General features: G+C 36.5%; 2 protein-coding genes across 9 annotated transcripts in view; one reads left to right on the top strand and one right to left on the bottom strand.

The window, feature by feature from the left end:
• Positions 1–24,559, bottom strand: part of LOC131685365 (monocarboxylate transporter 12-like) — a 420,355-nt gene that overhangs the window by 285,629 nt on the left and 110,167 nt on the right. The window lies entirely within an intron of this gene.
• LOC131685327 (E3 ubiquitin-protein ligase HECW2) overlaps positions 1–24,559 on the top strand; it is a 109,428-nt gene that overhangs the window by 41,023 nt on the left and 43,846 nt on the right. For 2 of the 7 annotated variants that reach the window (XM_058968996.1, XM_058968987.1), the window contains exon 1: positions 12,933–13,085. The exons of 1 other annotated variant lie outside the window; for it this stretch is intronic. The gene's annotated coding sequence lies outside the window, so the exon portion shown is untranslated. Of the gene's footprint in view, positions 1–12,930; positions 13,164–24,559 lie in introns of those variants that run through there. 4 more of the 7 variants (XM_058969004.1, XM_058969013.1, XM_058969022.1 and 1 more) reach the window with 4 other exon arrangements.

Raw genomic sequence — 24,559 nt, 5'->3', positions numbered from 1 at the left:
TAACATTCCGATTTTCTAATGTCTTCTAATTTCAAACTTCCATTCCGAATTCCGGAATTCTGTATTCCGAATATCGAATTCTGAATTTCTAATTATGTAACTCGAATTCATGATTTGAAATTTAGAATATAAAATTCGGAATCCTGATTCCGAATTTTAATTTTTGAATTTCAAATTTTAGATCCCATGTTCTGATTCCAAATTTCGGTTTTCGAATTTCATACTCCGGATTTTGGATTCCGAAATTTGAATTCCGAATTTCTATGGTCGTATTCCAGGTTTCGAATATCAATTCTGCATTTAAAATTCGAATTTACAATTTCGAATTCCGAGTTCCTAATATCAAATTCCGAATTTAGAATGTCAATTTTTTGTATTTTCTATTGCCAGACTTCAAATTCCGAATTTAAAATCTGAATTTGGAATCCCTATTCAGAATTCTGAGTATCGACTTTTCGAATTCCGATTCAAGAATTTCTAATTTCGGGTCCCAAATTACGAGTTTTGATTCCTAATTTTGAGCCCTAACTCTGAATTTTTAATTCCGATTTTTGAACTTCGAATTTCGGATTCCGAATTTAGAATTTCTAATGTCAGATTTCTAAATTAAAAACTTCAATTCCGGAATTGAAATTCGAATTTCGAAATCCGCATTTCGAATTTCAAATTTCGCATTACGGAATACGATTTCGATTCCGAATTTTAAATTCTGAACATCGAATTCCGATTCATGAATTTGGATTCCGAATTTTGAATTTTTGTTTTCGAATTTCGCGTTCCGAGTTTCGAACTCTGAATCACGAAATTAGAATTTCGAATCTCGAATTTCCAATTTCGCCCCCAAATTTTGATTGACTCCTAATTCCAAATTTTTTTTTTCGAACACCGAATTTCATATTCAAATTGTGTAATTTCCGAACTATGAATTATTAGTTTTGAATTCTCGATTTCGAACTGGATATAAAATTCGAAATCCTAAGCCAGAATTTTTTTAATTTCGAATTCCGAATATCGAATTTTTAATTCCAAATTTTGAATTCTGAATTCCGGTTCCGAACTTCGATTCCTGATTCGATTCGAATTTTGGAATTCCTCCTCCGAGTTTAGAAATCGAGATTTCAAATTATCGAACTTCGAATTTCGTATTCCGAAATTTGAGATTTAAATTCCGAATTTTGAAGGTTAGGTTCCAAATTTCGAATGTCAATTTCGGATTCAAGAATTTAAATGGCAAATTTTTGAATATCGATTTTCGAATTTATAATTTCAAATATTGAATCCCGAATGTAGAATTCCATATTTCGAATTCCGAAACTAGAATTTCTAATTTCGGATCCCAAATTACGAATATCGATTTTCGAACTTCGAATTCCGAATTTCGTATTCCGAATTTCAAATTCTTAAATCCGAAATTCGAATGACTAATGTCGGAATCCAAATAACGAGTTTCAATTCCGGATTCCGGAATTTAAATTCGAATTACGATTCCGCATTTTGAATCTTGAATTTTGAATATCAAATTTCGCATTTCGAAACATGATTCCGATTTCGACTCCGAATTTTGAATTCCGAAACTCGAATTCTGATTCCTGATTCGAATTTCGGATTTAGAATTTCGATTTCGAATTTCGGCCTCCGAAAAACGAAATCCAAAGTACGAAGATAGAATTTCGAATTCCTAATTCTGCATCCCAAATTTTAATTCCGAATTTCGAACTCCGAATTTCGAAGTTTATTGCCTCGAAGTACGAAGTTAGAATTTCGAATCCTGAATTTCGAATTCCAGATTTTGAATTTCGACTTTAAAATCCGGAATCCTGATTCCGAATTTTAAATTTCGAATTCCGAAACTCGAATTTTGAATTTCTGATTCCAAATTTGGTATTCCAATTTTTGTGGTCAGGTCAAATTTTAATTGATTCCGAATTTCAAACTCCGAATTTCAGATTCCGATTTTCGTACTTGGAATGTCGTATTCAGAATTTCGAGTTCGTAATTTCGAATTCCGAAGTTATAGTCTCGAATTACGAAGTTAGTATTTCGAATTCCAGATTTCGAATTTCGACTTTAAAATCCGGAATGCTGATTCCGAATTTTGAATTTCGCATTCCGAAACTCGAATTTTGAATTTTTGATTGCAAATTTTGAGGTCAGAAGTCCGAAATCCGGTTCCAAATTTTGATTCCTAATACCGAATTTTGAATGCCGATTATTGACCTCCGAATTTATTTGCGAATTCCTATTCTGAATGTAGATTCCCGAGCTACGACTTCCGATGCCGGAGTCCGAATTTTTTGGAGTTTGCGTCAATCTGTCGCTAAGTTAGTGTTGAATTCTGATGAGACTAGCTCGAAACGCAAATTCCATAAATACAACGAACCAATAAAAAACGGCCAGATCCCGGGCCTGCTAAGTGTACGACCAGGTGCTGATGAAATTCGACGGATGTGTGTTGACCGATGACGAAACTTATGTGAAAGACGATTTCAAGTAGTCTCGCAGATTAAAGTTATTTCACGCGAATGAATTCTCGAAAAAATATGATTTGGCAAGGGATCTGTTACTGTAACAAAAAAATCAGCATTTTGTGACGGATAAGAGTAAAAATTCGAAAGTATATAAAAAGGAGAACCTCAATAATTTTTTTTTTCCTTCATTGGGTTCCACGATGATTCAGTTACGTTATGACAAAATCTAGCCAGTTGCTCTAACAGCAAGTACTTGTTTCAACAGTAGAATGCGAGTGGGGTCCAGCTCATCCCGAAAGAGCTGAGTTCACCAAATTGTCTCCAGTTCAGTAACTGAAAGGTTATTGTATACTAATAATTTCGCACCGGATTCAGCGCGAAATTATTAATATAAAATAACCTTTCAGTTATGGAATTGGAAATTTCAGGAACTATAGCAATTGAACTATGATTGAAATCTACGGCTATAAATTCTGCATCTGACAATTATTGGTTGAGTAGAATGCTAGTTAGTTGTTTTAGAAACTATCACATAATTTCAGATTTTTTACTCAGAATATTTGAAAAGTTTTGCAAATATTCTTAAATATTCTTCTTCTGGTCCCTAGTTAAAATGTTTCTAGAATTGTTTCCTATGTTTTATCTGTTTTGGACATAATTTTACAAAATAGATATGATGATTTCTTTCAGGGAAAATCAGTACAATTGTTTAGTTTAGCAACAGATTGAAGGTTTTTGATTATGTGTCATATTCTTGCTGTGTGAAAATACACCGTAGTGGTTGATGTTAAGTATTGTCGTACCCATTCGTCTCTTCGTGGGTACATGAAGAGACGAAGAACATGTCGTTTTTATGAAAAACATTATAAATTTATAATCGAGGCTGTCTTCGAACAAACGAACTACATTAATATGAATAAACTTCCATATGAAGTACGTCCTGTTAGTGTTGCTACATTAAAATATGTTATATTTCAATATTTTTTTTACCATCCGTGATTTCGAAATGGAAAGAATTCTGTGTGAAGATTCTAAAATATCTGTGGAAATCTGTAAAATTTTTATCAAGATTCAAAAATCTATCATATGTGGAATGTATTGTTAAATGAATCTGGATCATTTCAGAAAAATCTGTGAATGTGGCCACTCTGTTTGCATATTCCAAGCCAGCCTTTCTGCGTGCTGTCGTAGATAGAAACTCGTTTATCATTCAATCCTTACAAACAGGTAGATGTCATCTTCAGCTCTAAAGTTCCTCAGGGCAGTATTCTTGGACCGTTTATATTTCTATTGTATCGAAATGTCTTAAACTTTCTGTTAAACTGTGTGAAACTTGAATTTGCAGACGGCTTTAAACTATTCCATCCAATCAAAGGATCCGAAGACACTACATTTTTGCAGTCACAGTTAATTAGCCGGAATATTATTGTTAGGCGGTACTGTCTCACACATGCCATTGAAATAGTTATTTTACAATTCAAACATTCCTAGGGTTCTCGATCCTTCATTCTTCAATAATATCAGAAAACACAAGTCACATTACGGAATAGTGCTTTCCATTGCATTTGAAAAATGTAGGATTTTTTCTCTGATCTAGACAGTTATGGTGTTTGGTTGGCGAGAACGAATTTACTCAGCCCGATTGCTACGTTCATTACCGTTGGTAACGGTACTATTAACGCTCAGACAACGGTTTATACCTATGAAAAGCAGATAGTGATTTGTCCGATCTATAGGCAGATAGCACACTACAGAGAATTCTGCGCTGAATCAGACATCAAAACGAAGAATAACGTAAAGTAAATCAGTAAATCGTACAACATGTGTGCCATGCACAATGTTTAAATTTATTCAATTGAGTCCTAATAACAAATACGTATAAAATATGATTTAAGCTCAGAAAATTCGATACTGATACTGATTTACTGATAGGTCAAAGGTTGTTTCAGAACAAAGGCCTTTAAGCTCACGATTCTGAAAATTTGTACTAAAAGAAATTTAACTTTGGATCCTTTCGCAGAAATTTAGCGCAAGCTGATTCGAATAGGTATTCTATAAGTCTAGTAAGACTTGGTTGGTTATAATTCTCTCGAACATGAAAGACCATGTCACTTATTACGGGTCAAAAATTGTTTCCCCTCCAAGAAATCCACAAATCTTGAGCGTTTTTTCAAAACGTCATATCTGCAATGAGTTACTCTCTTTGTTTACTTTCTCTTCTGGTAATAATTCGGTCACTTTAACATTTATCCCTCAACTCTTTGCATAATATGCTAGTTAAAACCACCGTCTTTCGATCTGTACTGTAAAATAAGTGAAAAGTGTTACAGTGACGCCGTAAAAATCGAAAGAGAAAGTAAACAAAGAGAGTAACTCATTGCAGATATGACGTTTTGAAAAAACGCTCAAGAAATGACTATCGATTTTTCGCAATGATCACGAATCTCTTCACGCCGAACACTGACGAACCCATTTACAATGACGTCACGCAGTGTAAACATCGCTAATCATATGCAGGGCCGTCGAGAGCCGCGCCGGGCCCCGGGGTTCGAAGTACTGACGGGCCGTACCAGATATGACTTCTTATTTCAACATCGATTAGAGGAACTATACAAATGCAACCATTTCAATTAAACTATTTTTTATGAAAATTGTTTATTTGATACGATTCAATGCGTTAGCTTACCAGAGTCGTCAGTATTTTAAATAAGTAATAGATGAAAAAAATAAAAATAATAAAGGAATATTTGTTTGTGGCTGGTCATTAGAATGACGCGTCCGATTTGCCATTGCAATTGGAAACCTTTTTTGCGACATTGCCATACAGTCCATAACGCCATCGTTCATGCTCCCTTGACGCACGTTAATGCTACCATCGTTAATGCTGCTCAGAATCCGAGCTTAGAAAAATTGACATCCCTTCGTGAGCTTGAAAGAGAAATAAAATTCTATTTATGCCCGCCGCGATGAATCGAAGGTTTGTTTGTTTTCCTCGTCCGTCCGCTCTGAGATCATCAAGCAAAAGTGCACCAGATATAGATTATGCAGTTCAGTTATGCTCGAAAATGTAAAAGAACTTCTGCCTTCAAACTGTCCACATAATAACAAATGAATGCTTTGGTTTGTGAATGAATTTATATTTCCTCTGCACTCAACCATTCGATTCTGCATAAAATTTCAGTCAGTTTGGAAGTGAATGAATGAGGGAAGCATTGAAACTGAATATTGAATTCAGCAAATGAATAAGAAATAGGCAACTGAATGTAAAATTTCGCACCACTGATGCGCCTTGTTTCTTATTGTTGGTACATGTTGATGATTTTGAGGCACTGGATGCAGCTATTGCAGTTGTCACTATGACCTGAACGAATTTTCTTTATTGGTTTCTGAACATGGTAAAATCGGTTTTGGAATCAGTTGTTACATTTGCGCTAACATTCAGAGAGAAAACATTCCGAATGCGATGAATGGGATCCAACAGCGAAGTCTGCTGTTAGTAAGACTGAGACAGAGAGTTGTGAGAGAAAGAGTTTCAACTTTTGGTGAATACTAATAGGTAGAATAAGTATCTAGTTCAATTCCCACATCTTTCTGCATCAAATGTGTACACTGGAACCTCTATTTACGGACCAAGCCAAGGGTTCGTAAATTGAATTAGTTCGTTTTTTGGGATTTAGATCGTAAAAAATTCGCTTCACATTCTTATCAAAATTCGTTGGTTGAGCAACATTATCGATAACCCTAACAATATGGGTATTTCCGGAACGGGCTTGACAAGTACATGATGAAAATGGATAATTGGCACCTTTTTAAAATCCAGGATGGAGACTTCCGATTGAACAATAATCTCGATAACCCTAACAATTTGGGAATTTTTGAAACGGGCTTAATGAGTAGATGATAGAAATGGTACCTTGGAGCTATTTCAAACAATATCTGTATAAACTATGAGGGTATTTTTAAGCGGGTTTGCCGAGTAGATGAGCGATGCCCTTTTGAAGGCCAATATAGCGTCTTCTGGTTCAGAGAAGTTTTCTATAATCATATCATCCGCATCACAAATCAATATACCTATATCTATTCTATGATTATCTTTTTTCGAAAATGTCAATATTTTAGGTTATAGAGATGTCTTAACTGGAATTCGCCATCTTGGTTTTCAAAGTGGCTTCATTCATTGATTTTCGTTATCTACTCGTCAACCCCATTCCGAAAATATCCAACTTTATTAGTAACATTTAGCTAAGAATATGATAAATTGTAAACAACTTCATACTGTACACTTTGACAAACACTTGCGATAAATGAAACCAGAATGGTTCTATTGCACTGTTAAATGAATCTAATTGGGTTACGTTCACGTACTTCAGAAAACCATTGGAACGATTGGAACGTAGTTATTATTATTGAGAGGGAAAAACCCGCGGGAGTGGATTTTCAAAAGCTCCTTCTCCCGTAGGCACAAAACCTCTATCTTTTAGGTATCAACATTTAACAAACAAACTAAATGATACAATGACTAACACTAAACACTGCTTAAAATAAATACTTCTTAAACTCTATCTTACATAGGTAAAGTATTAACATTAACGGACCACTTCTATGAGATTCGTGATAATACAGCATCCGTATTCTTTCATGTTTTCCTCGATTTCGGCAATTTGAATTGCTTTCATTTTACTTTGATACCTAAAATGAAGTGCAAGAAACATTTAGAAACATTCATCGATTCAAAATATTCATCCGTTACGAAGATTTCCTGTCCCAAAAATCCGAATATCAGTGCAGATCACCGCAGTATGGGTCTCTCTGACACTGCAGTATTCTGGGTCAGTTATCCCCGTTACTAAATAATAGAACACACTCAACATACCTTGATCCCTTCATGATAAGTATACGAAGCTTTCCTAATTTATGGTTTCGTTAAAAACAGCGCTGGAACCATAATTTCCTGTCCGAAAGTTTTTTGTAAACACATGTTTGTTTACCTGTCTATCGGCAACACTACAGCATATCACAAAGTTTTTGAGCACTACGTGAAAACGGTTTGATTGTGGTCAAAATTGGATATATAATCTTTCGTAACACATGTATTACGTTATAATATAATGGAAATTTGAAATAAGTCTTTGAGAGTAAGTTTTATTTCGGAAAAAGTAATACAGGATAACGTTTATCTCATTTTTTGCAAATAAGACTATGAACACCTGCTAGCATAATTGACCATTTATAATCGATCGATTGTCACAGTGTGAAAGCTTGTTGCATAAAGTTATATCTCATGGCCAGCTAGCCATAGTTTCGCATGTTTGTTGATACAAATGACTTGACTTGCATTGATGTCAATTTCTATATCTAGGCAGCAAGTTGAAAAGGGTTTATTTACATTTTAGGGAATCAATGTGTTTGATTGTGTTAGTAGTGTACATAAATAGTAACGGTAGAATATAATGCAACTGTATATCTGTTTCGTAGATAAATTGGTATCAGGAGTATGATTCGAATGTAAGAAGTCAACATCTATCACGTTGTACGATAAATAACAGGTGATTTTTAATAGTATTCGGCATAATCAAATGAAACAAATGAGGTAGACTACAACAATGAAAACTTGGCTGATATTTAGATTAGCGAATAAATTGAATATATTTTTTTGGTACACATTACTTTCAACTATTTACGAAAAATGTTTTGAAATTTTTTTATGAACGTATATTACGATTATTTGTGTTGTCAACCTTCATCACTGACTTTTCATTGCTGAACAATATGTTTCGGTTACCTTAGGCCGAAGAACTCTTGTATGTTTGCAGACAGGGATACAGGTACACAAACCATTTTTTCCGTCCAACTTACGGACTATGTGCCTGAGCATGGTGTACGACTACGCTCCTTTGCCTAAGGTGTACGAAAAAGAACATTGGAATTTGTGAACTTAGGCGTCAATAAGATCAATGTAGAGCCATTTATCCAAGGTTCGACGCAAAACGGAACTTTCTTCATCGACAGGCTTTACTCGATTCCTGGCGTACAGAACCATCAGAAGACAAGTGAAACGAATCTCCTGAATTTATGAATCCTTTTTGGTTGGAACTCAGACATATGATTACTATCTTGAAATACCAGCTCTATATTTTTGTGATCACAGGCCATCCATGCACGTTCTCAATTTTGGCAACGGAATACTGAGTGCAGAGTATGATCAAGAGTTAGAAGATGAGTAATCAATGCGAGGTCTTGTTAGTTATGTTCTAAATAGTTGAGTAATTGTTTTTGTAGCTAGTAACCCTACTAAGACAAGATTTTCAATCAAATCCATGTAATGGTCTGGATAATGACATTCCTATTCCTATGTCCAAACAGTGTGCTGTAAGTATCGACAAACTGCCATGTGAACTATCGAATCACGGAGAAATGACATTGGCTAGCGATATGCTAGTGCCCTAGAAGGACAAAAGCGCTCTCGATGTTTCGAGTGGAATTTGTTGCGAACCGTTTACTGTGGGTAGCAGATAGAACACAAAACATGAAGACATCGTATGCATTAGGAATTACGACAACTGCTTGAAGAACATCCCCATCGTTCGTAGAACGATAAATTGATCGGAATAACATATAACCATACTGTAAAAAGATTTCCGCTACTGATCTGATCCCGCAAATTCAAGAACAAGAGAGAGCAGCGAGCAAAAATAAATCTATTACATTGCAACTGACTGGAATTGAATTAATTGATTTACTAATATAATTTTTACTTGAAAACCTACTTCGTTCCTTCTAACAGTCGTTTTCGAAGGAACAATAGATTTACGTAATACCAGCGGTGATGAAAATGAATGCTGTAATTCAAATTAGACCCCAGTCCGGTTTAGGTTCAATTGAGAAAAAATTTGCTAGGCTTGAAACTGAGTTCAGCTTCATACAAAATCGACATAATATATTCGCATGTTATTAACTATTGAGAACCTTTTCAAATGTAACGCTCAATTTATCGCAATACGTATTTTGTCAAAACCCGTCAAAGTAATCAACAGTGCTCCTAGAATACTTTCAATGACGGTACATTTTCCATTGAAGTGGTCCCTTAACATAAAAAATTGGCTAACACTATCAGGTTTGGGAAAGGGTGCGCGAAAACAATTTTTTTTAAAGAAGTGCGAGACAAATTGAAGTCAAAGACATTGTAACATTGATTGAACATTCTACACATGCTACTGACGGGTTCATTTTTGCCATAATTAGTACGAGACACTGGAAGACGGACAAAAGAGTAGGAACGAAGGTTTCGGAGGCGAATATCAATGTTGAGAAGACGGAGTAAATCAGGGCAGTCAATGCGAGACAATAACAGATCAGAGACAAAAGACGTTTTGGTCACATTGCGGCGCAAAGACAGTGTTTCAAGACCAATGAGGTTGCAACGATCTTCGTATCTGAGCAGATTGTAGGGATCGCTCCAAGGCAGGTGGCGCAGCGCAAAACGCACAAATTTACGCTCAATACTCTCGATGCGTTGAATGCTGTTCTTGTAGAAAGGAGCCCAAACAACGGCGTATTCCAATGTGAAACGAACGAGCGAGCAGTACAACGTTTTCAAGCACTGTACGTTAGTGAAATGCTTAGTAACCCTAAAAATAACTCCTAGATTACGCGAAGCCTTAGACGAGATAAAAGCAATGTGATCCTTAAATGTAAGCTTTGAATCCACAAGAACCACTAAATCTTTCACTGTAGTTTCTCTTTTTAATTTGTTTTGCAAGATAGTGTAGTCGAATGTTACGATGGAGGGTTTTCGTGCAAACGTAATCACAGAACACTTCGAGGCATTCAAAACCATACTGTTAGTCATGCACCAATTAGCGAAAATGTCTAACGGAGATTGCAAAAACACAGCATCAGAGTAACTTTTAACTATATGGAATAACTTATAATCATCGGCATAAGACACCTTGAAGCACTTAATCAATGAATCCAGATCGTTTATGTATAGAAGGAAAATATAAGGACCGATATGGCTGCCTTGAGGTACGCCGGACGTTACGTCGAAGGATGAGGATAAATGATTCCCGATTTTAACAGACATTTTACGGCCTGACAAGTAAGATCGAAGCCATTGGTTGATTTTATTGAAGGCGGCCGACAGATCGGTGTATATTGCATCAGCCTGCAATCGATCCTGTAGCGAGCGAGCGATAAATGAGGTGTAGGCTACTAAATTAGTGCAAGTAGATCGCCTGGGAATGAAACCGTGTTGAGTTTCTGAGATGTAGCTAGAACAACAATGTGTCAAAAACTCGAGAACGATGAGCTCCAATAATTTAGATAGTGCACATAAAGATGCGATTCCTCGGTAATTGGGAACTTCGCTTTTGGATCCTTTTTTATAAACCGGAAAAACGTAAGATGATTTCCAGATGGTAGGAAACACTCCGGAACTTAACGATATATTGAAAACGGCGAACAGAGGTAGGCAAAGCGACGACGAGCATTTTTTAATGATAGATGATGGGATTCTGTCAGGTCCAGGAGTGTTAGCACATTTGAGTTTTGTGCAAGCTTTTTGTACAATATCGGAAGATATCGTGAAATGAGGTCCAATACTAGTCCTACGGGGAATGTTGTCGGCTGCTGCGGAGACTTGTTGATTATTAAGAGTATCATTGGTAAAAACACTGCTTAATTGTTGGCGAAATAACTCACAGATGTCCGGCAATGAAGTCGCTTCTAAATCACCCAGCGACATAGAAGTGGGTAAACCTGACTCACGCCTCTGTTCATTAACGTAATTCCAAAACTTTTTTGGATTGTTACGAAGGTGGCTCTGAATACGATGAAGGTAGGAATTGAAGAGAGACTTATTAAGTCTCTTGTAACAATGATTTAAGAAGATTCTGATTCTTTAGCATATCGGTTCGGTATTTCGAAAACTTTTTTAGAGCTGACCTTTTGGTCGATTTAAACTTTTTTAGTGTACGATTCGACCATGGAGGATATTCACAGCCATGATTGAGTTTTTTAGGAGTAAACTGGTCGATAGCATAAATCAGTACGTTCGAAACAATTTCAGCCGCTGCGTTTGCATCGAATTGTGACAAGATTTCATTCCAATTGATACGAGACAAGAAAAGGTGCATTCCTCGAAAATCTGTCTTGCGATAGGCATATGTCAGTTTCTCAGTGGTATCTTCGAATGTACAAGGTACACATTTTCGGAGAAAACAATGAAGAGCAGGGTGGTGTTGGCATAGTTTAACGAGAGGAGCTGGAGCACGACAAACGGCAAAGTGATCGGAGAGCTCCTGGCTTCCAAAGCAAAGATCCAAAATACAGTTGTTGTCGTTAGTGACGTCACATAGTTGAACTAGCCCCGCGGTGCTGTAACCGTCGAGTAGCTGAGTGATACACGTGTTAGTTGATGAGTGTGATGAGTCTGGGTACAGAAATGATGTATTATTGCGAACCCAATTAATGCCGCTAAAGTTGAAGTAGTTGATTGTAATATATTTGCAGTGTCGACAGAAACAATAAACTTCATCAATTAAATTAAAATAAATTTAATTCAGTTAAAAATGCGGGCCCCCAAAACAGACCCGGGCCCCAGGGTAGTTGCCCCCCCTGACCCCCCCTCTCGTCGGGCCTGATCATATGCTTGGGTCGCGCCTTCACCGATGACCGGGCCTGATGTTCCACTGTTCTGTGGTGTGCGGAAATATCCACCCATTCTATAGGAAGCATGCATCATTGCAATTAGTCTGTATGATATCATACACAACCCGTACCCCGTAGCCGCTAATACTAATTTCTCGCTTCTTCTGACGCGCATCATGCTGTTCATGAATAGTCCGGATCGCGCTAACTTCCCAGTCAGCCAACCAGTATGCGTGTTATTTCATGTGCAATGTAAACTGAATGTTTACCATCTGCGCCAACGGCAGAGCGAAGGCGCCGGCCTTCTCTCGCTCTCTCCATTTGTCCGACCACGCATCAGCGCATTCGTTTCTCTCGTTTCGATCTCACAGCCATCGCTCACTCTCTGTTTATTTTGATCGTAAAACATAACAGTTCCTCCTCTAGTACTACACGAGGGCCGCCGTTCACTATTCCTAAACTATATACAACAACGGTTTTTTTTTTCTAGTGCGGGAGAGGAGCATAACAAACTGACAGCATGGCAGCTTCGCTGCCGCCGCCGCCAATACATGCCGTACATATGGCTTATTATTTAGGAGGTACTGATGTGGTTAATTGTAATTTTAAGCTTTAGTGATCGAGCGCTCTTGCTCGCGCTCGGTCAATTGTTTTGGGTGAGTGGGTGGATGGATGGGTGTCGAGTGATTGGCGACGAGAGGTGGTGATGGTTCGTTCTCTCACAGCCTGCTAGCTAGCTAGCTGACAGCTTGCGGCGGGCGAGTGTGCCTTGGGGTAATCGATCGCGATCGTTTGTTGTTAGTGAAAATGTGATCCTCAAGCAGTAGAGATACCGGGCGAACCGCGCTGTTCGGTTTTTTTCTGCTTGCAATTCAAGACATATTTCGGGGGCAAGGAAGTGTTTTGTTCGGTGGACAGTCTTTGCTAGGTGGTGACGGTTGAGTTAGTTTGTTGAAAAATTTGAACCAAGTGAGGCTTCTTATCGTGAAACCGTGTAACAGAAACTATAGTGCTGAATACCCGAGCTCCTTGCTGTCAACAGATGTGGTATGGAATGCAGGCCGGGAATTTTAGTTATGCTGAGTGCGTGTGAACATAAAACGTTCAATGTTTATCGGTTCGATCCTAGTCCGAGTTCGTTCATTGTTTACGGGGTCTTTTGTTGATGTACAGAGAGCCACTACCGCAGAAATCCAGTGGGAGTTTTATTTGTGATACTGGCAAGCGGCGGAAGTTGTTTTCGATAAGAGTTTGATAGCCGCAGCTTACTTTGATTTTGTTGGAATGTGAAAACACAGTGCGAGGGCTGCTACTGCTACGATGGTGTGGGGTCTTGAAGATATGTTGTTTGCATTTGATCACGATTCTTGAAATTCAACTTTTAGTTATTAATTTAAGGTTTTTTTTGGGGAAAACACGTAAATAATTTTTTTTTTGTGGAAATACGAAGATATCTAAAAATATGAGCACAATAATCAAATCCTGTGTCCTCAAATTTTGTACGCAAATTTTGTTACTGATTTTTACTGAACTTGTTGCAATAATATTTGACATTTTTCTACATGATTTTAAAAACTTCAGTTCGAAGACCTTCTACATATTCGCTACTAAATGTCTGAAAACTTTTGGTAGAAAAACATGTTTCGCAAAGCCCATTGCAAAGCTCCTAACTCTACAACATAAATTGTGAAAATATTTTGATAATGTAATGCAAATTGTAAGTTCCTTAAATTTCGCTAGGATTTCAGCTTTTTTGTGTATATTGTTCAGTGACACCAAATTATAACCAAAGTATCGAAGCCTGTAAAATAGACAAATTTTGCTACCTAGTCATGAAACTTTTTCAAGTAGTTAAAAAAAATGATTTTAAAACACTACGCTATAATTATCCTTAGTGGAGAAAAAAATGATTAAAAACTAATTTTTCTCCATTACAGAGAAAATTGTTACGCGTTAAGGGCACAAACCTCTAACTAAATTAGTTATGGAATTTGCGTTTCGACCTCGTCTCATCAGAATCCGACACTAGCTTAGTGACAGGACTAGGCCAAACCTAATGTTTCGATTTCACTAGTTCTTATCAGCTCGAACTCCTTTTCTTGCGGGACATCACGCTTGACTAGGGATTTGCTCAGGAGCACAATTAGTGTCTCCGTTATTGGAGCTAGCTTCAATTCGACGCTAGCTTTAATTCTGTCACTAAGTTAGTGTCGGATTCTGATGAGACGAAGTCGAAATGCAAATTCCACAATTAATTTAGATTTTAAAAAGAGAAAATCTAAATCTCTCCAATCTATCAATATGGAATGCACAACTCATTTCAGCGTCATTTGTATGTTAAAAAAATGGAAGAGAAAACTAACCGTGGCACATATTTTGACCTTACGTTTTTTTTAATTATCGACGTGCACAAATGCACCTGTTTGTAGCTAGGCAGAACCAAGGAAATATATTGAAATAAATAAATCGGTGTTCGGTGGTAGTGGAGTGCGATTAGAAAAAAAAATAACCGACTAGAAAAGGAATAGCCAGCTCTTTCAATATTGCTTCATCGCTTATCCGAGGATGTTCTAGAAGACGGCACGGTTGGTGTCATTTCTCGAAAAAGTTTTTGAATTATAATCAAAATGGAGTGCAATTTTCTTATCAAAATGTGTTACAAATCAGATCTCGCCAGCAGTTTAAATAACAAAAATTTATAACAAGAGTCTTGATGGGAGATATTACCTTAATAATCTTTTGTTATAATAATTTGCTCGATGAAAGCTGTAACTCGAGACCATCTTAAGACCACTCGGGACCCCCTTGGGTACTAGGGAATTGGCATTATCTTGTTTTAATCGACAGTTTCTAAAATGAAACACGTTGCCATTTGCAAATTGGAATCCGCTGTTAGCAATACGCTGACAGAACAAAAACACGTTGGAATCTGATCTTCGTAGTTACCTAACGTTTTGTGAGCATGAAGCGCACATTTACCAAAAATGAAGTATGATTGAGTAGGGTGTTGGCGTTACAGGCGTGCGCCGCGCCACCGATTTCAGGTAAAAATCGGTGTTACGCCGACGTGCGTACTATTTTTACCTGTAATCGTCGGCGCGGCGCGGTAGACAGTAGATGGATCGGAGCATGGTGATGCACTCTAATCTATTTTACAACATAGCACACGAAGGTGCAATATGAAGATCCGACGTTCAAAGGAATGGAACCTTCATCGTGAGATCTCACATGATTCTTGGTTTCGCGAAAGACATCGACATCATTGGTGTTGATCGCAGAGCAGTGGAAGAGGCATTTCTGCCTTTTGAAGGGTGCCAGGGAGAATCGGACTGACTATAAACCCTGACAAGATAAAGTACATAGTAGCCGGTAGAGAAACGGGGGGGGGGAGATGATGAGTTATAACATGAAGGGAGGAGAGAGTCTATTTTGAACAATTTCTGCGTGGGGTAAAAGATTTTCCGTTTTTTTCCAATTTTTTGTCAATATTTTGCTTCTTGTTAAGGGGCCATACACAAATGACGTAGCATTTTTTCGGCGATTTTTGACCCCTCGCTCCCCCCTCGTAGCATTTGGTCACAAAATTCTAACCTCCCCCTCGTAAATAACGTAGCATTTACCTACCCCCTCCCCCTAGTCCCATGCAAAGCGCCCGGGTGATGAAAAAAAAAATTACATATGTTTTTCAATTATTTTAAATACTGCATACCTTAAATACCTTTCAAAATTTTTGACGACTTTTATCAACATTTTCATTATAACAGCAAATTGCGTGCAAAATAAGCCCATTTTATGACAAATATATAGTGTTGATAGTTTTGTTTTGAATTTTATATGTGAAGGAGAGCATGAAGGCAAGTTCTCTCAGTTCACAATCGTGCAGCTGCCAATGATTCTAAGAACCAAACGTTCATCTAAATTACTAAATTTTGTTTGATTGAATCCGAACTGAAAATTTAATTCAGCTTCCAAATTAAGTCTACTAGTTACAACATTAGATAACTAATGTAGCAAGTTAAATCCGCATACAAAATCTTTTCGTATTTTTGCGAACCTGTAATTCCGCGAATCGTAAAATTTACCTCATGAAAAACCGCATGTTTGAATTTAAATTCATTTCTCTTGGCAATGGAGGATCATTAAATCGTTTTCTCTAAACAATGGGTTTTAAACTTAATGCTACGTCGCGCAACTTCTGACCCTACCCTCCCCCTCGTCACACTTCGTCACAAATTTGGTATACCCTCCCTACCCCCCAAAATGCTACGTCATTTATGCATGGCCCCTAAGGTAGTTTCATGATTGAAATACACTCAGGTTTTTTTACGGGGGGGATACAGGCCGCGTAAATGAAATTTAAAAATCCGCGTAAAAAATACCGCTCAAAAAACGTGTAAAAAACCTGAGTGTATTCCCCTTTTTAGTAGCTTTATTTTGTTTTCTTTGTGAACCAATGGATATTTTTTGATTAGTTTTTTTGTTACTTTATCGTATTTAATCTTATTAATTTTAAATTTTTACATTTATGTGATTTTCTTTGTTTTAGATTTATTTTTTTTTCCATTTTCCTAATTTTTATTCGATTTTCCGTACTTACATTTTCTTTTCCTCTTTCATAATGAACATATTTACATTTTCAGTTTCTTTATTAAGTAGTTCAATTTTTCAAATTTCTTTAATTTATGTACTTATTTCTCGTTTTTCTCAATTTCATTTTTTCGTTTCTGCATTATTCCTTTATTTCGATTTGTTAGCATTTTGTTTCACTCAAATCATTCATTTTTTTCCATTTTCCCAAACTTTAAGTATTCCTTCTTTTTCTACGGTTTCCATTGCTCTTTTTTTGAATATTTGCCCATTTTCTAATTATTGCCTATTTGAAAAATCTTTTTGACAAATCACCGTATTCTCGCTTCTTCCATAAGTTTCGTTTTATATACTCTTTTAATTTTTTCATTTACTTTTTGTTTCCATTTTATTGGTGTTTTTTATAATTATATTTTGCTATTTTAAAAATTACTCACCGTTCTTTTTCATTATACAGTATAAATTTTAGTATTCTCCCTGTGTATTTCTTTTTATTTTCTATTTTTTTCACTCATTATTCGTTGGTCTGCTCTTAAATTTTTGGAGTTTCAATATAGAGGCTTCGTTTCAAAATTTTACCTTTTTTTCCAACGTTAATATCTGCTGTTGTACTGAATGAAAATGTTAGATTGCTACTATTTACTAATTTTATAGAATGTACAACTACTGAAAATTATGAAAATATTGTATTTTGTGAAAGCATTAATCATCGGCGCCATGACTGGTCCGTACAATTCGACCAAGCGAGCGTTTGTACGACTGCCCCTTTGTCATCCAATTAACTGTGACACACACACGTATAAAACATGGACAATAAGAATGAAGAGATAGGCGGGTAATGTCGGAGACATAACCGAAGTGAAGTAGAATACACTTTAGGCTGTTAATGCGAATGCTGCAATTTTTACTATCTTCTGAAAGGTTGTATTAAAACTTGCTAACATATTCGAACATAAAGATTCTCATATGGTAATCCTTTTTAATTTAATGATAATGGAACAATTCATTTGGCAACAGCAGAAACTTCGATATATTCCTTTCTATTTTTCCATATCCATCATTTTCTTTTTCCGCTTTTCCATAATTTTCTATTATATATTTACGCTCTATATTTTTTTTTATTTTCCATCTGTTTTTAATTTTTTATCATTTCTTTATTTAGTTAAACTAATTTATTTTTGCTTTTCCAATTTTTATTATTTCATCTTATTCCTTTTCATAGGCTCCTATTATTTTCTATTTGCTTCATTTTGTCATGCTAATTAGCTTACTTTCTTAACTTTTTCATTTCAGTATCATATTTTTTGATGTTTTTAAATTATTCAATTTCATATCTTATAAACTTTTTCCCATGTTTTGAATAAATTTCTTCGAGTTCTTAGTTATTTTTTCTATTTATTCCGTTTAGCCCATTTCTATATAATTTTTTCGTTGTTGTATACCATTTTTTCAATTTCTTCCATTTCTCATTTTTTGATCTTTCATTTTAATATTTTTTTCCAATTTTATCAATTTTTCGATATGTGCAATTTGTTCAACATTTTTTATATTTTCATTATTTAAAAATTGTTCACTTCTTAAGTTTTTCGGATCTATCTGGACTTTTTATTGATTTCTTTTGCAATGTCGATTTTATTTTTTTTTGCTTTCTCACTTTTTACATTTCTTTAATAGTTCATTAATTTTTTCCCCATTTTTTGCATTATTGCAATATTTCCGTTTATTTATTTTCATTTGTCCATTTTCTATTGCTACATGTTGTCAATTATTTATTTCTTTTTTTGATTTCTACCATTCTATTCTTGTCGTTTTCGCAATGTTTATTTAATTATGTAATTTTCCATTTTCTTTTCAATCATTGAATTTTAATTTTTTTCATTTTGGTCAATATTGTTCCATTTGTTGAATTTATTTCGTTTATTATATTTGATGGTTTTTTATATTCTCCTATTTTTTCATAATACTATTTCACTTTATTCCGTATCGTTTATTTTTACAATTTACTTGTCTATTTTTTTATTCGCTTTTTTCCATTATTTTTTCCATTTTGTCATGTTTGTTAATTTTTTGCATACTATATTTTTTGAATTAAATGTTTTAATTTATATTTATTTCTTTAGTTCCTTCTAGTTTTATTTAAATATTTCCAATTTTATGACCTTCGTTGATCTGTTTTTACATTTATGTTAGTTTTTCTAAATTTTATTCAGTTTCCCATTGTTCCTGTTTAATTTTAATTTTTTCTAACTCGCGCATTTTTTTTCACCTTTTTGTATAATTTGATTATTAACTATTATTTTTTATGCATTCCAAATTTTTGTTTGAATTAATTGAATTTATTTATAATTTCAGTGGTTTTATTTCTTTAACATGCTCAATATTTGCCAATATTTTTCAATTTTCAGTAACTTTTGTTAAATAAACAAAATGTCAGTTAAGGGGGTCCTCTTATATAATTGTGTAAAAAGTACCTAATGTTTGATAATTTATTTTTTTTGAAGATGACTGAAATGACTTAGAAATATGCGCCATTCTGCAAAATGTTTATTAAGGTTTCATCTACAAAATAAAAATTTTCTAGTGTAAGGTGTTAAAAATGGCGGCAAAAGGCGTTTTGAAAACCGACCTCATCTTCGGGCACGGTACAGGTCGCAATTCGTCGTCTATAAGCAGCAAACTAAAACGATCTTGAAGATTACATTCCGTAGAGGCGCCCTAACCTAAAAAACATGAAAAAATCGAAATAGAATCAAAATGGCGGCCACTTAGAAACAAAGTATCGTTTTTTCGCACGATTTTTACAATTTGGCCGGTTGTAAAAAATCGTTAATGATGCAAATATTGACTGGGAATGTTGTCTGCTTTTTGCCGGACAAAACCCGAAGTTGAATGGGTGAATGGTTCAAAAACGAGAATGCCCGCCGATACGAAAAATCTTGTTCCGAGAAAGCCGTTATTTTGGACACTCGAAAATTTTTATTTTATAGATGAAACCTTAATAAACATTTTGCAGTATAGCGTACATGTCTAAGTCATTTTACACTTTTAAAAAAATTATGAAACATTAAGTACTTTTTGACACAATTATATAAGAGGACCCCCTTCATTTGATCTAGCATTCAAACAGCGGTTTGCGAAAATTGTAAATATTCAAAGCTGAACTGAAATTAAAAAAAACCTAATTTACACGGTTTTAGAATGGATACATATGGAGTGAACAAAATTGAGGTCCAGTCTTCCCATGAACATCGATAAGTTTGCACCTGTGTACAAAATTTCGTGCACACGTTCAACCTAAAACTTGCTTTGCCTTTGTGTACAGGTTCGCCTCGAACACCGAACCCAAGCGAACGATGTGCAAACGTAGGCTTAAACACCGTGTACGCACACCGTGTGCATACACAAGAAAGGCACACACAAAACAGAATGAGTCAAGAATAGTGATGATGAGTGATAGAAAAAGAAAACTAGTGCCAAGAACCTGCGTGTACGAACACCGCGTACGCACATGGGGTTCGGTTGTACAGACGAACATGTGTACGGTTTTTTTGGTACGCATTAGCGCGTTCGAGTTTGCACACGAATTGTGGGTTTAAGATGAGCACAGAACTAGAGCGAACATGGTGTTCGCTGTTCATTTGGGAAGTCTGTTGAGGACTAATGCGAGTATCTCATAGCATCACATTTCCCGACAGATTCAGGATGCTCCGAACCAGCTTGATGATACAAATGTCGCAACATCAAAAGAATGCACGCACTGCAGTTCGTTTCGTCTTGAAAATGGCATCCTGAGTTATGCATTTCGGATATCTTTTTATAAACAACAACGATAAATCAGTAAACCTCAATTATTGCCTTTGCGGTGATTAACCACTGCTGACAAAACGCGTTATCAATGTCTGGCTCTAACTCACGCTAATAAAATAAATGTTTGTATATTTTCTCACGTTTTACTGTTGAAAAGTTTTTAAATCTCCAGTTTGTAATTAAATTTATCCGGATAAGGAACGGCTTAAGTAGCATGAGAAATAACCGTCGCGACAATTCCGAGATAGTCGATTTCTCGATAAGTCGACAAACCTCAGGGATTCGAAGAAATTTTGACAAAACCCCTTTCGTTATCTTTTGATCCTTGAAGTGCACTAGAGCATTGAAATTTTACTTTGACCTTCACTGCTGCGCAAAAGTACATATGGCCCAGACAGTCCATATCTATACTAATGAGGATTTCGAGTCGAAATTGTTTCCATCCACCATTGTGTGTTGTTCGACCCTTATCGAAGGTAAGACACTGTTTCGTAATGGTTTCCTCGCCCGTCTTGGTTTCCTCAAATTTTGAATTTAGATTCTACACCACTTTGTGTATGTATCATCAAGATCATTTGTTGTTGTTGTTGTAACTGCATCAGATCCAATCCATCGTGTAACACCCTAAATGGGAATAGAATGGATGGTGGGGTATCACGGACGAAACCGCTGTTGCCGCCGCCGCTTCTGCTGACCTAGTTTCCACGCATCGCTAAATTATGCCTGCCTTGCCTTGCTTCTATTTACCATTGCACATGCAGACACAGTCGCACTCAAGCAGGCAGACTCCAAAGCATGTGTGTTCCTTCCTGACGCCACGGTCTCCGCCCGTCAGCGGCAGTCAGCCGTTGTTCCCCTTCAAATTTTGGCGCCCCCTTTTCTACTTTTATTAATTCATTCTACTTTAGCTGGAACATTTTTATTATTAGCCGCTTTTCGTGTTCTGAACAGCTCATCTTGAATATTTTTAGATCGTGGTTAGAAAAAAAAAAAACACGAAACAGAAACCCGCTCGCCCCATCAATGGTCGATCTTTGATCTAATTTGGATGGATTGTTGACTTGTAGGGGATCGTACCCCAGTCAGTGGTGTCAAAGGTCCATTCGAAACGATGCGTAAATTTCACTGTCAAGCCGAGATTGAGTTATCAGCCGCTGGGTGAGTGCTTTGGACAAACATTAAGATCGATACCCGTTGCAGCTAACTGAAGGTGATGGTGGAAAATCGTGTACCTTGATTGAGTCAACGTTTACACAGATGTAAATTGAAATTTCATGTGGATGCTTAGCGCGATTCGTCACTAATTAGTAATTACTATATATTAGCACCCGAGTAATTACAAGCCTTTATTTGCAAGATAGAAAAATACAAAACAGAGGGCGCTAATGTTTGTTTTAGCAATCATGACAAAAAGGTGAGAAAATGATTAGGATCATTTGCCCTTAGATTACCTTCATGGGGTTGCGATTGCACACTACAGGGTGTTCGCTTCTCAAATTCTTAAACACTAAAACTGAAATTCCTATATTTCTGAATATGTCCGGAATTGTTTCAATCATACGCTAGCATGTTTTTATGTTCAGCTTTGGTTCATTGTATTTTAATGAACTTTTTAATGTAACAATAATAATGACTGTTAGATAGCAACCCTACTGCATTCTACGGTCCCTTGACATCCAGTGTCCGGTAAGTCAACCACTTGGAACCATACGTATTCCTACTGTACTTGAACGACGTCAACTGTCTCTGAAGTCCACTGAAACCTCTCCTATTTATACTGTCGAATTTAACCTACATTGCTTTAAAGAACCAACTTCTTCAATACGAATCGCCACAAGTAGGGGAGTGTCTCCGGTCCCCATGAACGTCGACTTAAAACGGCGTTGCTTCGGCGCTCGACGGGGATAGTGGACTTCAAATTTTCTGCTACTTCAATCGAGTATTCGCAAGGTGGGAATTTTTTTGAAGGGGGCCAAATAGAGGTTAGGTTGCCGGACGTCGCCTTTATCCAGCTCCATCACTTACGCCATTCAGTGCTGATATCATTCAACATGTTAGCCCAAGTAGGAAATTTGTTTTGATTGCTCAATTTAAATTACACAATTCAGCTAAATCCAACATGTCTTCTGCAAAAAAAGCTCATGGATATCGATTACCGATTCACCACCATGCGCTGATATATTTTGGGCAAAACTAACCCCGACATCATTTCGTTAAAAATTCAATAGCTCCTCGCAACAAAACCAAATTGATTTGCAGCGTCCGATAAAATTAAAGACAATAAAACTATCTTTTCTATTTTCACTTGATAATCTGATGATGCCTATGGTGCCATCTTGAGGTGAAAAAACGAGCAAATGGATTTACTCCATGTAAACTGTTGAAAAATGCTATGCAAACATTACGCAGGTTGATCCGGTAGCTAGATTTGTACATTTTGCTTCAGATTTGGAGCAGACACTTGTGATGAGACAAGAAATCGACTCGGTTGTAGACCGATAGGGGTCATTTTTTCTTGTCACTCTAGTGTGCCCTTTCTCTCGCTTTCGCTCTCATACATGTCCATATTGTCGTCGATTCTCCTACTTTGGGTTTCATACGATCCGATGTTTCTGGTTGCCTTTTGTATTCATAGGTAGTCGATAGTGTATCCGTTTGTTTTAAAGTAACTGCCTCGCCGCTAGTGATGCTGACTGTTGTTTTGGAGATACTAGACGTAACATAAATTTGCTGGCCAGTTATGTATTTCTTAGCAAGATATGTTGTTACTTTTGATTAGTAATTGGTCTAATTAGAGATATTGTCGTCACAGAGAACAGACGTCCATCTTCAGCATTCAACTTGTGTAAAATCTCTAACGGGTTCGAAGGTAGTTGGGATATCCAAACCAGGTGCGCTACTGTCGTCGTGTTTTTTTTGTGGCAGAGTTCGACAGAATTGACAGCGGTTATTCATCTACCCAGTCAATCTAGTCCGGAACCGGTTCGTACTTCCAGTATGAATTCCAGCTCAAATGCATGAACTGATAGAGCCGGAATCAGTTGTTTTCTTTGAGCAAGATTCCATACTGAATCCATTCAGGATTTACACACGCTTTTTAAATATTTTTGTTCGATCATGGATCAGATTCTCTGTGTTGTCGTCATCTGATATATTTTGCATACGGTTAAGAATACCTAGGAAGGAGTTGTTCGTGGTAACATTCCTGTCAGCATTAATCGACATGAATTCTTTCGATGTAGTTAGTGCCGCGTCCAGATCGTACAGCCGTACTTCAATTTATTCATTGTCTGTATGGATATCTTAATTCCAATTTTACCATAATCTAACATAATCAAGCATCGCATTTTTTGTGCTACCTTCATGCTAAATCTGCCTTCTACGATGTGCTGTATGTGGTTCTATATAATGATGTGGGGCTGTTTAAAAGCAATTGCAATGAAAAATCCGCGGTGGTGCCTTTTTTCTTCTGTGGCTCTCTCAGTTTCACTTCACAGCAGACATGGGAATACCGTACTCTACTTTCTGTACAGTGAATAAGTAACAAAGCGGTGGTTGGTAGAAGATTGCGACGAAATTCTTACCTTCTGATCTGAGCAAGATGGAACTGAAAATGTCTGTTTCAATTTACGGCCATTCGAGCGGATGGAGCGTAAAGATTAAAGCCGAATGTTAGATCGAATTGGAAAGATAAGCTCAAGCTTATCATGCTGAGCTTCTAGAACTGTTCCGTTTGAGATAAATGTTCGTAACTCGGTAAAAACACATCTCTTATTCATACTCAGTTGCGTTTCGGTTTCGCCTCATCAGAAACCGACACTAACTTATTGTCGGAATAGATTAGCGCCGGCTTGACGCAAATCCCTTAAAACTAAAACACACTTTGTGTTTCAATCGAACGACTGATCAAACGTGATGTCCCGTTCGTGTAGAAGTTCTGTTTAAAAAATATAGCATAGTGAAATCTCTTATTGTTAAATTGCATGGAAAAGAAAAGTAATTTCAATTTTCTGTTAATTATCCTTCTTTTCATCATGAGCATGACGGCT

The sequence above is a fragment of the Topomyia yanbarensis genome, chromosome 1 (genome assembly GCF_030247195.1).
Source record: "Topomyia yanbarensis strain Yona2022 chromosome 1, ASM3024719v1, whole genome shotgun sequence".
NCBI classification, from domain to species: Eukaryota; Metazoa; Arthropoda; class Insecta; order Diptera; family Culicidae; genus Topomyia; species Topomyia yanbarensis.
This window is presented reverse-complemented; position numbering and strand designations above follow the sequence as displayed.